The sequence below is a fragment of the Ornithodoros turicata genome, chromosome 6, assembly GCF_037126465.1.
Source record: "Ornithodoros turicata isolate Travis chromosome 6, ASM3712646v1, whole genome shotgun sequence".
NCBI classification, from domain to species: Eukaryota; Metazoa; Arthropoda; class Arachnida; order Ixodida; family Argasidae; genus Ornithodoros; species Ornithodoros turicata.
In genome coordinates, this window is record NC_088206.1 from 51,662,104 (window position 1) to 51,672,855 (window position 10,752).

The window sequence follows — 10,752 nt, forward strand, 5'->3', positions numbered from 1 at the left end:
AGCCACGTGTGAAACCTAGACCAAACTAGTGGTGAAGGTCCATATAGGTCATAGATAGATACTATTATTATTATTAGATCATAGGTCAGGCTTAGGTCCTGGTTGGTAGCAACGCATTTGAATCTTATTAAAAATTGGTGCAGGAGGTGACCAACTAAATACACCAACTGACTCTCACAAATTTTGTGGTGTTATACTTTTGAAACAACATTAATACGCCGCAGTGGTCTTTTCTCCTTTGTTCCTTTTAACCTAGAAATATTAGGTCTTCGGCATCACCAGCCTTAGTTGCTGAGCATGCAGTTATTTATGTTGAGCACTGCAGTTTCTTATTTGTTTCTCTGAACAAGCAAGCCCGCTTCCCCATTTTGATAAGAGTCTTTCAGCTTTGACAGGGCATTTGTGGACAAGGAAAACATTTGGACTATTGTGTATTTTGCTATGAAGTGCACCATACAAGGCAGAGGACACCATCAACCATTTCCACCAAAGTTATTAAATTTGTGATAAAGTACATATACCTTTTGTCACTGACTAATTTGGTGGCAAAGTTACTTGAGTGGCAGTTGTGCAATTTTAAGCACATTTAAAAAAAATAGAATATGGGAAGTGCTGACTGGTACCCAATATAATCATTGGGGGTTTACGTCGCGAGACAACTAAGTGTGGAATACACAGCACAGTGTAATGTTCCTTATTCTGGCAATGTTAGCATGGTTCAAGATGTGGGAAATGTTGCACAACCCTTAATAACACCTGTTGGGCCCAGCAAACAGGATACACACACCCTGATCTGAAGACACTATGCCTAACTCAAAAGCAACATGAGATCGACCCGTACGTGTTTATTTGCGAAACTATTATGAATGAAATATGCCCTGTGTGGTATAGAACAATGCGCACACTCAAGTAAACATGCAAAAAATACGTATAAGGTCTCTCGACCTACATGCCGCGATGCGCTCTACGAGATAAACAACACACTACAAAACTACATCCAACACTTTTTGTGCGGGGCAACTCTAATGAGCACTTTCATATAACCGACGAATGGTTCAACGAATGCAGTTCGAGTGGTCACGATACATTCCTACGCCGTTCATTGCAGTCGCGCTATGATGCTGCACAATATATGTATCTCGTGAAACAAGCCTGGCAATCGCGCGATGTGCATGGGCAGAAATACGGCCTTCTTTCTTTGAAGACCAGTCCTCTGCAGGTATATGCTGAAACAATCACCAAGTCTCACGTTGTTGCTCAATCGCTCCCATTCCTGCACTTGTAGTAAAAGCAGCAAACGGGTTGACGTGAATGGCAGCTGAACGGTTGAACTGCGAAGTTCTCGAGCACATAATCACAATTTCACGCCGAAAATGATGTTGAGGTGAGTTCGCGGTTGTTGTTTCCATCGTTCAATAGTTCTCGGGATTACCTCGGACGAAACGCTCATCGTAGCCGGCTGCCATAACTGGATTTCCTCGCAAACGGGAGAAGACGCCAGGGAAGTCAGAGAAAGCTTCAGCTTTCATCCAATCAGACGCACGATTCTCTATCTACGTAGATGGAGCAGGTTTATCCCATCTACGTCACAAAAATGGCTGCGCCCACGGCTTGTTTTGGTTTCTTTGATGAATTAATTTTCGTAATAGGAAGACAAAATTGCGAAACGAAGGTGCGTTTCGGGGGCAGTTGGATGTGCTCGTTCTGAATATCACAACCGTTTCAACACATCGGGAAATCGGCGTAGCTGACCTTTAAATACGCGTAGGGTATCACCAAGCGGATTGAGAAGACTGTGCTAGTGGTCTTCAGAGTTGAAATGCCCAATGACTGACGACGCCGTGGTAGTGGCAAAACATTGGGTTCGAGATGTCCCTTTAGCTTCTTGGGGGGTATATGGCTGGACATCCGGCTTACGAGCCGCCTACCTTCAGCATGATAATCTTGTTAAACTACCAAGACGACGGGCGCTGCTGCAGTCACCAACCTTCGCTAGTGTACAGCACTTTTTTCGGGAGAACCTATATCTCATCATCCCACCAATACTGTTTTATGTATTTGTTATATCACCCGACTTAAGAGCGGCGCGCTATGGCCTTGGCGAAGTAGCAGATGATGGGAGGGCGCGAGCGCGCGCACCAGTGGTGAGTTGAAAAATCGCTGCGTCGGCTGCGGTCAAGGGCGAATTCTAATATTTATTACAGATATCGGGCTAAGATCGTTCCCACAAAATATTAAAAAATGGAGGCATAATTTTAGTGGCGCAGTCGCGCTAGGAGGGACCAAAGTGCGCGAATTTCGCGATACGTCTTTCGGAAAAGTGACAAAAAATCATATTTCTGTGCACGTAAGAGACACGAAATTGACACCATTGTAAAGGGCTTTGAACGGCGAATACATCAGTGTGTCTCTCACGTTTCTGCGACGAACCAGTCTCCCAGGAGATGCGCTCGAATCGGAGCCACTTTCGCTGTATGTCGCAACTTTAACATTTTATGAAGAAATAACTACCGTTCCTAAAACAAAACCAAGTCGCCAAGCAATTACCCACCAACTGTGCGATACACAGAAACACAGAACAGATACACAGAAAAAAGTGTGGTACCCTGCGATGCGCCGTTGGCGCCATAGCAGACTGCAAAATCGCCTACGGCAACTGGTGACAAAACGACACTGATATTTCCACCACCTCTATCTTGCGAACGGTTTTGCCCACCAAAGTGAAACTGGGTCAGTTCTTAGTCATTTTCGAGGGTCTACCGAATATATTTCTTTCAGTCGAATCCAGGGTGCAAAGGTTCCTTGTTTGTTCGAAATTCGGTGGAACTAGCATGCAACAAATGACCCGCTTCGGTTGCAGATTTTTCTCTAAAAGGTATCTACTGAAGGTCCCAGAAGGGGTAGTACCCACTTTAATGCCGACGGCGCGCTGCTTTAGAAGTACTTTTTTCACGAAACTCATTCGAATTTTTATTTAAATAATGAGCGCCTCCCTCTCATTCACGCGGTGCGCATCTTGTAGGCGGTATTGGACAGATACTTGTAAAAAAGAAAGTTATTCGATTGGTGCACCGGTTCGCGAATTATTTAGCCCGGGGATTTAACTGAAACACCCGGTATACTTTGTAAACACATGTTTATGCGTTACATGTACATACTCTAATAATGTGTATAGCGTCATATGTTCAAGTAGTGGCATTGGAGTTGTGTACATTTTATATGAGTGCATGTCTTTCTTATTTATACGTGATTCAATCTCACCTGTGCCTCAGGTCCTTTAGCTCTGGGTTCCAGAGTCTCTTCTCCAGTTGGCTTGGGGGCCTGTTGGTGACAGTCCTGAAGAAATGTATGTACCATGTGTTACGTAGATGCGGTGTTGTTACATTATACTGAGAGTGCTACTTACCTCCTTGGTGTAACGACATCTTTGAGGAATAGGAGAGCATGATAAAACTTCCACTTGGGTGCCCCACTGCTCTCCTCTGCCTCAAGCACGTCGCCTTCTTTGTTGCAAGAATAGTTCCTCGCAAGCTGTCGAATAACCTCTTCCAGGTTTTCTTGCATAGTTCCACTGGATTTGTGACACAAACAGTGATTAGAAGTTCACTATTGTGAAACTCATTGCACATGTGGTTTCGAGACTGTAACTAGGTTTCTGTGTGTTTTACTATCTATGTTGTGTAACTACTTGTAAAACTGCATCGTGTTTTGCTTGTCTGAGTGCATTTCAAGGCGCAAGGGAAAATTCTGAATTTTGCATTTGTGTTGTAAAGATTTCAGCAGTTCCTCAGCAGACACGGGGTAAACAACAGGTAAGGCGGTAGTATAATTGCAGACTTCGTGATTATCTGGGAGTGTACAATTACTTACAACAGCGGTCCTTTGATGATGTACTGCATGATCAGTGCGTTGATTCTGCAGTTTGCAAGTTAACTGATATTGTGTGTACTGCAATTGATAATTATGTACCAAAAAGCCACTCTCGTAATGACAAGTACCTTTGGTTTTCTATGGAGCTGAAAGAATGTTTAAGTAGGCAACTGCATCATCACCGGCTGTACAAGAAGAATGGCTCACAGCACTGGTATGACAAGTTCAACACTGCACGTGCTCTTTGTAAAGCGCTGTTAGCCAGAGATAAAACACTTTATGACAAGTCAGTCGCGAAGAGCCTAAGTAGCAGACTGAAAAATTTAGAAAACTTGTTAATCAATATAAAGGGCACAACCGCCCTTATGATCTCACAGCATGGGACAGTTCTCGCCTCGTTACTGGCCCTGCTGTAGCGAGCAGCATATTTGCAGACCGCGTTATTTTTCTGCTACCTTTAACTCGGCATGTGACACCGGAATACAGAGTAAGGACTGTCTTCCACTTGCTCCCATTAGCAATCATTCGGTTCTTTCCGCCATTGAAAGGCTGGAGTCTAAGACGGCCTCTGGTACTAATGGTATTTCTAACTTTATTGTCAAAGGCTGTGCTGAACTCCTGTTATTCGCTCACACTCACATTTTTAACTTGTCTTTGCAGACCTCCTCAGCGTCTCCTGGTAACTGGAAATCAGCTGCTCTTAAACCTGTTTTTAAGTCTGGTGATGTTCTTTTTCTGAAGTTCTCGAAATGGTCGTCTATGCTCTTTCAATTACTTCTTATGCAACAAAATTTGTTCAGAACAATGTGGCGTTATGAGAGGTAGATGTATGGAAACGAACTTGTGTACATTTCTGCACTACACAGCACCACTTGTCTGTAATCGGCAACAAGCAAACACTGTCTGTTTTGACTTCAGTAAGGCGTTGCACTGTGTGGTGCATGACGTGCTCGTTCTGAAAGGTAGTCAGTATTGCTTGTAAAATAATTATTGTGTTTGGCTAAAAAGTGACCTGACTGACAAAACTGAGGTCGTTAGGGTGGATGGTGACCTGTTTATTCCGTTTCTCTCTATATATGGGGTACCTCAAGGAAGCAATTTGGGTCCTCATCTATTTCTCATCTTTGTCAACGATGTCGCTACGTAGTGAAGCATTGTGAGATTTTACTGTTCGCAGATGACATATAAATTTTCCGTTCGGTATCTTCTAATACCGATTGTGATTCTGTTCAAGTCGATATTGATGCGGTTAACGAATAGTGTAAGCTAATTCGCCAAATAATAAAAATTATATATATATATATATACGTATGTTACATAATGCTAAAACAAAGATTCTGTCCTTTACCAGGAAACCTTGTCTCGTATGTCAGTGCGACCCCATCGATGCCACGCTCGTGGCCGTAGAAAGAAAGCACGAGGCTAGAATAGAGAAGCTCTTTAACAGTCCAGTTGTCCTTTCAGACGATGACGGCAACAACAGAGTCAGCAGTCGACCTTTCGTAATACGTGAAACGAAAGACGACGACAGCGGCCAACCCCAGCATGAGCATGACAATGCCCACGAACTGCTCATGTGGGAAGGGGATCAGTCGTATGCGGATTTCATTCCTCTGTCTGGTAGCGCTAGAGATGAGTCACCAGATGTAAGCCCAGAATTTGGAAATGAAGATGAGCCCCTCGAGGGTCGTAGAATCGTTGAATAACGACAAAACGTTGTAGAGGATCATCCCTCAGTCACGGAGAGAGGATTCCTTCTTTTTTTTGTCATTGATCAGGCATTCGATGGAACGCATACTATGTACACGTTTCTCTGCTCCCCGCACGACGACAACGTCGACGATTTGCGACCCTACCGAACATAGATCCAGTAATCACGCGCGTCCTCAAAGCTTATCCCATGCCTCTCAAATTTTTTTGTCTATGCTGTAAGGCGCTCATGGTTAGAGACGGAGCCAATGGGTTGATTTCTCATCTCCTTCATGTGAACCTTCACATAAGAGTGGTTCATAACCACCAAGAAATCGAAGACGCGATAAATGCTGCTATCACAGAATCCTCGCAACGCGTAGAAAACTATATGACAGAAGGGTCTGGTTTCACCCCCAACGACGTTCAATGTGTCGACTTAAAACTAACGCGTGTGAAACCCAAGCAAATTGGGTGCACGATCCAGCTTCCCGAATTGTTGAAAAAAAAACAAATACTCTCACAAACGTCAAACTTCCACCGAATTACAAAATCGAGTGTTTCAAGTATAGTGTGCTAGCACTCCTGCATCCATTGAGGAATAACCCAAACGTTTATGTCAGATACTGCAAATACATAAATCCTTCGAGTCCGGAGAGGCGCGTAACATACTGGACACCCCGCTTCCCAGTCACATACGAAGACATTACCATGTGGGAGAGAAAAAACAAAATCTTCGTGTACATCTATGTGTTCGACAAGCAGACGAGTTCGATATCTACCGGACGAGTTCCCTGCACGTCCTATCAGGATTAAGTCCATCTGCTCAAAGTTAGGGAGCATTTCTATGGAATCAGAAACTTTAGCACTTTCATGGGACGAAGTGACTATTTTTATTCCGAGAAATGCACGAGTGGTTATGGGACGAGAGAGGCGTTGGAGCAGCACGAGCGTCTGTGTCGAGACGTAAATGAAGTGATTCTCGAACTGCCAAAAGCAGGGGAGAGCGCCTTCTTCACCAAGACACAGTAAATGTATTCCTACCCCTATTTCGCGGTATTGAACACGGAGAGCGTTTTGGAAAATGAGTGAGCGTGCACAGGATGAGCTCATGTATTATCGTTGTAGTGTGAAGTTGCTATGAAAAAATTATGGGCCTAGATGGCTATTTGGGACCCAATGCGCCAGAAAAATGCTTGCTCGCGCTCAAGGGAACAAATCGATAGGTTCAACCGCTGTCCCTCGCCGTTGGTCACGAGTGTGGAAGACCACTTTCGACAGGAGTGTGTGACACACCCTTTGACGCACCCATTTGAGCTCCCTTTTCCGCCACATGCACGTTCTAAGCATGGGTGAACCGTGGATCTTAGCTTCGAGTTCGAAAAAGATAAGAGGGTTCAACACTCGCGATCTCCATTTCCACAATCCCACGCAGTTTTTCAATCTCTCCGTGTCGAACCTGGTAGAAACGCTGCTCGCCAGCGGTGGCGAGAGCGCGTTTCACCTGTCAAATATGTTTGGTGACCGTTTCTGCCACCTCCTCAGGAAGGGCATTTATCCGTACACCTTAATCGACAGTTTCGAAGCGTAAAACTTGCTCGCGCTACCGCCAAAGGAAGATTTCAAAAGTGTCCTGAACAAACAACAGATCGCGGACGAGGACTATCAGTACGCCCACGACGCTTTGACGGCGTACGCTTCATCTACGAGTCGCTTTTTTCTCACTTAACCTGTCCAGTGCAGTTCATCTATATTGATATACGAACAGTGTAATTTTTGCTCTCACGTGTGAAAGCCTGGAAGAGCAGCTGATGAAAATTGGGAGCGAGGTAGATCTGCCTCCTATCCACTGGACCACCCGCTTTTCAACGACGAGCACGCGAACCAGATGGGGTACTTCAAAGATGAGACGCGAGGTGCTATTCAGGAAGTCGTAGCCATCCGAGCCAAAATGTACAGCATTCTCTTGCAAAAATACTCCAAAAGCCGGGAGACGACATAACTGGACAAAAAAGTAGAGAACTCCGACTTAACTTAACAAAATAACAAGTTTTACTCACACGTTTCGTCCGTCGTGCGACGGACATCATCAGTGCCAAACCAGATGAGAGATTATACAACCGGTCGCTATTTAAGGAGATGGGAGTATTGTTCGGGAAGGGGGCCACAGTTTTTGTTACAAACCGAGGGGTCACCACGTATGTACCACGACTCTAGAAGCTTCCTGGGTCCCCATCTTTGTTCGCGAGCCGAGGTCACCGCGTTGTCAAAGTCGAAACAATGTCCCGTGTCCCAACAATGCTCTGTAAGCTCCGTCTTAAACCGTGTTGCGTGGGTCGCGCTCTTTATGTCCCGTTTGTGTTCTTTGCCAGGATGCTCCTTGAGGCCTATTGTTTCTTTCTTTGGGTCACTGACATACAACCTATCCAAATACTTGGTGGAACTCATAGCTCCGGTCACCGGTAACAACAGCCTGACGGTTCGCAATTCGAAGGAGCTTGTAGAGTTGGTCCGGACGCAAGTTCTCAACGAAAATGAGGTTATGTTACCCTTTGATGTGGTGTCTCTGTTCACCAACGTTCCTAAGGATCTTGCGGTACAGGTGGCGGAGGTACGACTACGCCAGGAAAGCAGCCTGCCAACTCGAACATCGCTCACAGTTGAAGAGGTGGTTATTCTTTTGAGGTTTTGCCTCAATCAGATGCACTTCAACTTCAACGGCAGGACTTACCACCAGATCGAAGGCTGTCCCATGGGTAGCCCGGTGTCAGTCACTTTAGCTAATCTTGTCATGGAGCATATTGAAGAAACCGCCTTGGAACGATTTTGCCACCCGGTCAAGTTCTATCGCCGCTACGTCGACGACACGTTCGTGATGCTCAACAGTGACCACGTTGAAGACTTCCACTCGGTTCTAAACAGCATTGCGCCATCGATCAATTTCACTTACGAGATGGAACAAAATGGCAAGCTTCCTTTCTTGGATGTGTGTGCGCGCCGATGTAGCTCGGGCGGCATTCAATCATGTGTCTACCGAAACCCTTGTGATACCGGCAGTTTCCTTGGTTTTGACTCACACCACCCCACGGAGCACAAACGGAGTGTGGTACGAACGTTATTTCTCCGATCTGAACAGTTATCATCCTGCACTGAGTTACAAGCTTTTGAGGACGCAACGATCGCCGATTATCTGGACAAACGTGGCTACCCAGGCAAGGTTTATCGAGGACACTGGCAAGTGCATGCAAACATCAGGACCGCGCGAGGGGAACCGCACCCGCCAGACACGCGTTGTCATCCCTTATGTCAAAGGCGTTTCTGAGTCTATCCGCCGGGCTTTGCTTCCGTTGGATATCAGGACTACGTTCAAACCGCATGTTAAACTTCGAAGTGTCATATCGAAACCGAAGGACCCCGTCCCCCCGGAAGACCAGTCTGGAGTAGTCTACAAAGTGCAATGCCAAGACTGTGACACATGCTACATTTGCGAGATAGGCAGAAAACGAAACCCTCGTTTCAAAGAACATAAACGGGACATAAAGAGCGCGACCCGTGCCACGCGGTTTAAAACGGAGGTTACAGAGCATTGTTGGGACACGGGACATTGTTTCGACTTCGACAACGCGGTGACCTTGGCTCGCGAACAAAGATGGGGACCCAGGAAGCTTCTAGAATCGTGCCACATAGGTGGTGACCCCTCGGTTTGTAACAAAAACCGTGGCCCCCTTCCCGAACAATACTCCCATCTCCTGAAATAGCGACCGGTTGTATAATCTCTCATCCAGTTTGGCACTGATGATGTCCGTCGCATGACGGGCGAAACGTCTGAGTAAAACTTGTTATTTTGTTATGTTAAGTGTGAGTTCTCTACTTTTTGTCCAGCATTCTCTTGACTGGGACACACAAACAGATCACAAGAGCGAAAGGAGTTCAGAAAGACATGGTGAGGAAACACTTACTGCACTAAGTGTACCGAAATTCTCTGTTCCATGAAAGGACAGTCTCTCAGAAGCAGTGCACCATCCAGAGTATAAAGCAAACAATGTACACCATTTTGAGACTCAAGAAAAACTTGGTGCCCTACGACGACAAGTGCTCTCTCATGGATGCTGTACGCTCCTTCAATTTCAATTTTTCAATTTTATTATTAGTATTTGTCATACATAGTATACAGTGGGGGCCCCGTAGCGTAGCTAGAGGTGGGGCCTCCCGGAAACAATCTGAATAACATATCATATGTGGCGACAACATCAGAACAAGGTATCCAATATAGCGATGTACTGTCACAGTATGGAACAAAGCACAATACGCACAAAAGAAAAAGAAGAACAAACAAATTAAATAAATATAAGAAACAAAAACAACTGAGATTGAGCAGAAATGTGACGTTTATGAAGGTGAACAGCGTAGGCACAAAAACCCATGGGAGAAAGAAGACAAATAGTTGAAAAAGCGTGTATGAAAAGAATGTGTATGAATATGAGTAACTAATTCATGAGAACGATCCGAAAGCCATGGAACGAACGTACTGACTTTAGGTAATCGGGCAAGGCGTTCCATAGTTTGGCAGCAACGAAGGTGAATGTTTGCTTCCCGTAGTTGGTGGTTGTGCGTGGCAGGAGAAAATTACCGGAGCGAGGTGATCTAGATGGAACGACTACTGCAAGCCACTGATTGTTGAAGACACCTGACAAATGCTTGTACAGAAGCAGTAGAACGCGGAAATAAAAACAGCTGCATGAGTGGCAAAATACGCAGTGATATGAAGAGGTGGCGACTGCTGCATACTGTGGGAGTGAATGTAATGATGCGAATAGCTCTTCTTTGTAAGCGGTTTAGAGACGACAGATGAGAGATATATGTGGATCCCCATGATGTGATGCAGTAAGAGAGGTGGGAATGTATGTGGGAGTGGAAAAAAATATCTGACCTTGGATAACGCATGAAGGCCGTAAGCCGCACGACGACATATGTTTGAGATGTGTGATTTGAACTTGAAATGGGTATCTAACGTTACTCCCAGGAACGTTACCTTGCCAGTAGGTAAAAGAGAGCTACCATTTAGCGTTAAAGTTGGCAACAGCGGTAGTTTCCTGTGAGGGCTATGAAAGAGAATGAATTCAGTTTTTGTATTATTGTATCGCCAACTGTAGGATGGGATTTGTATTATTAATAGTTAGCTTGTTGGTGCGG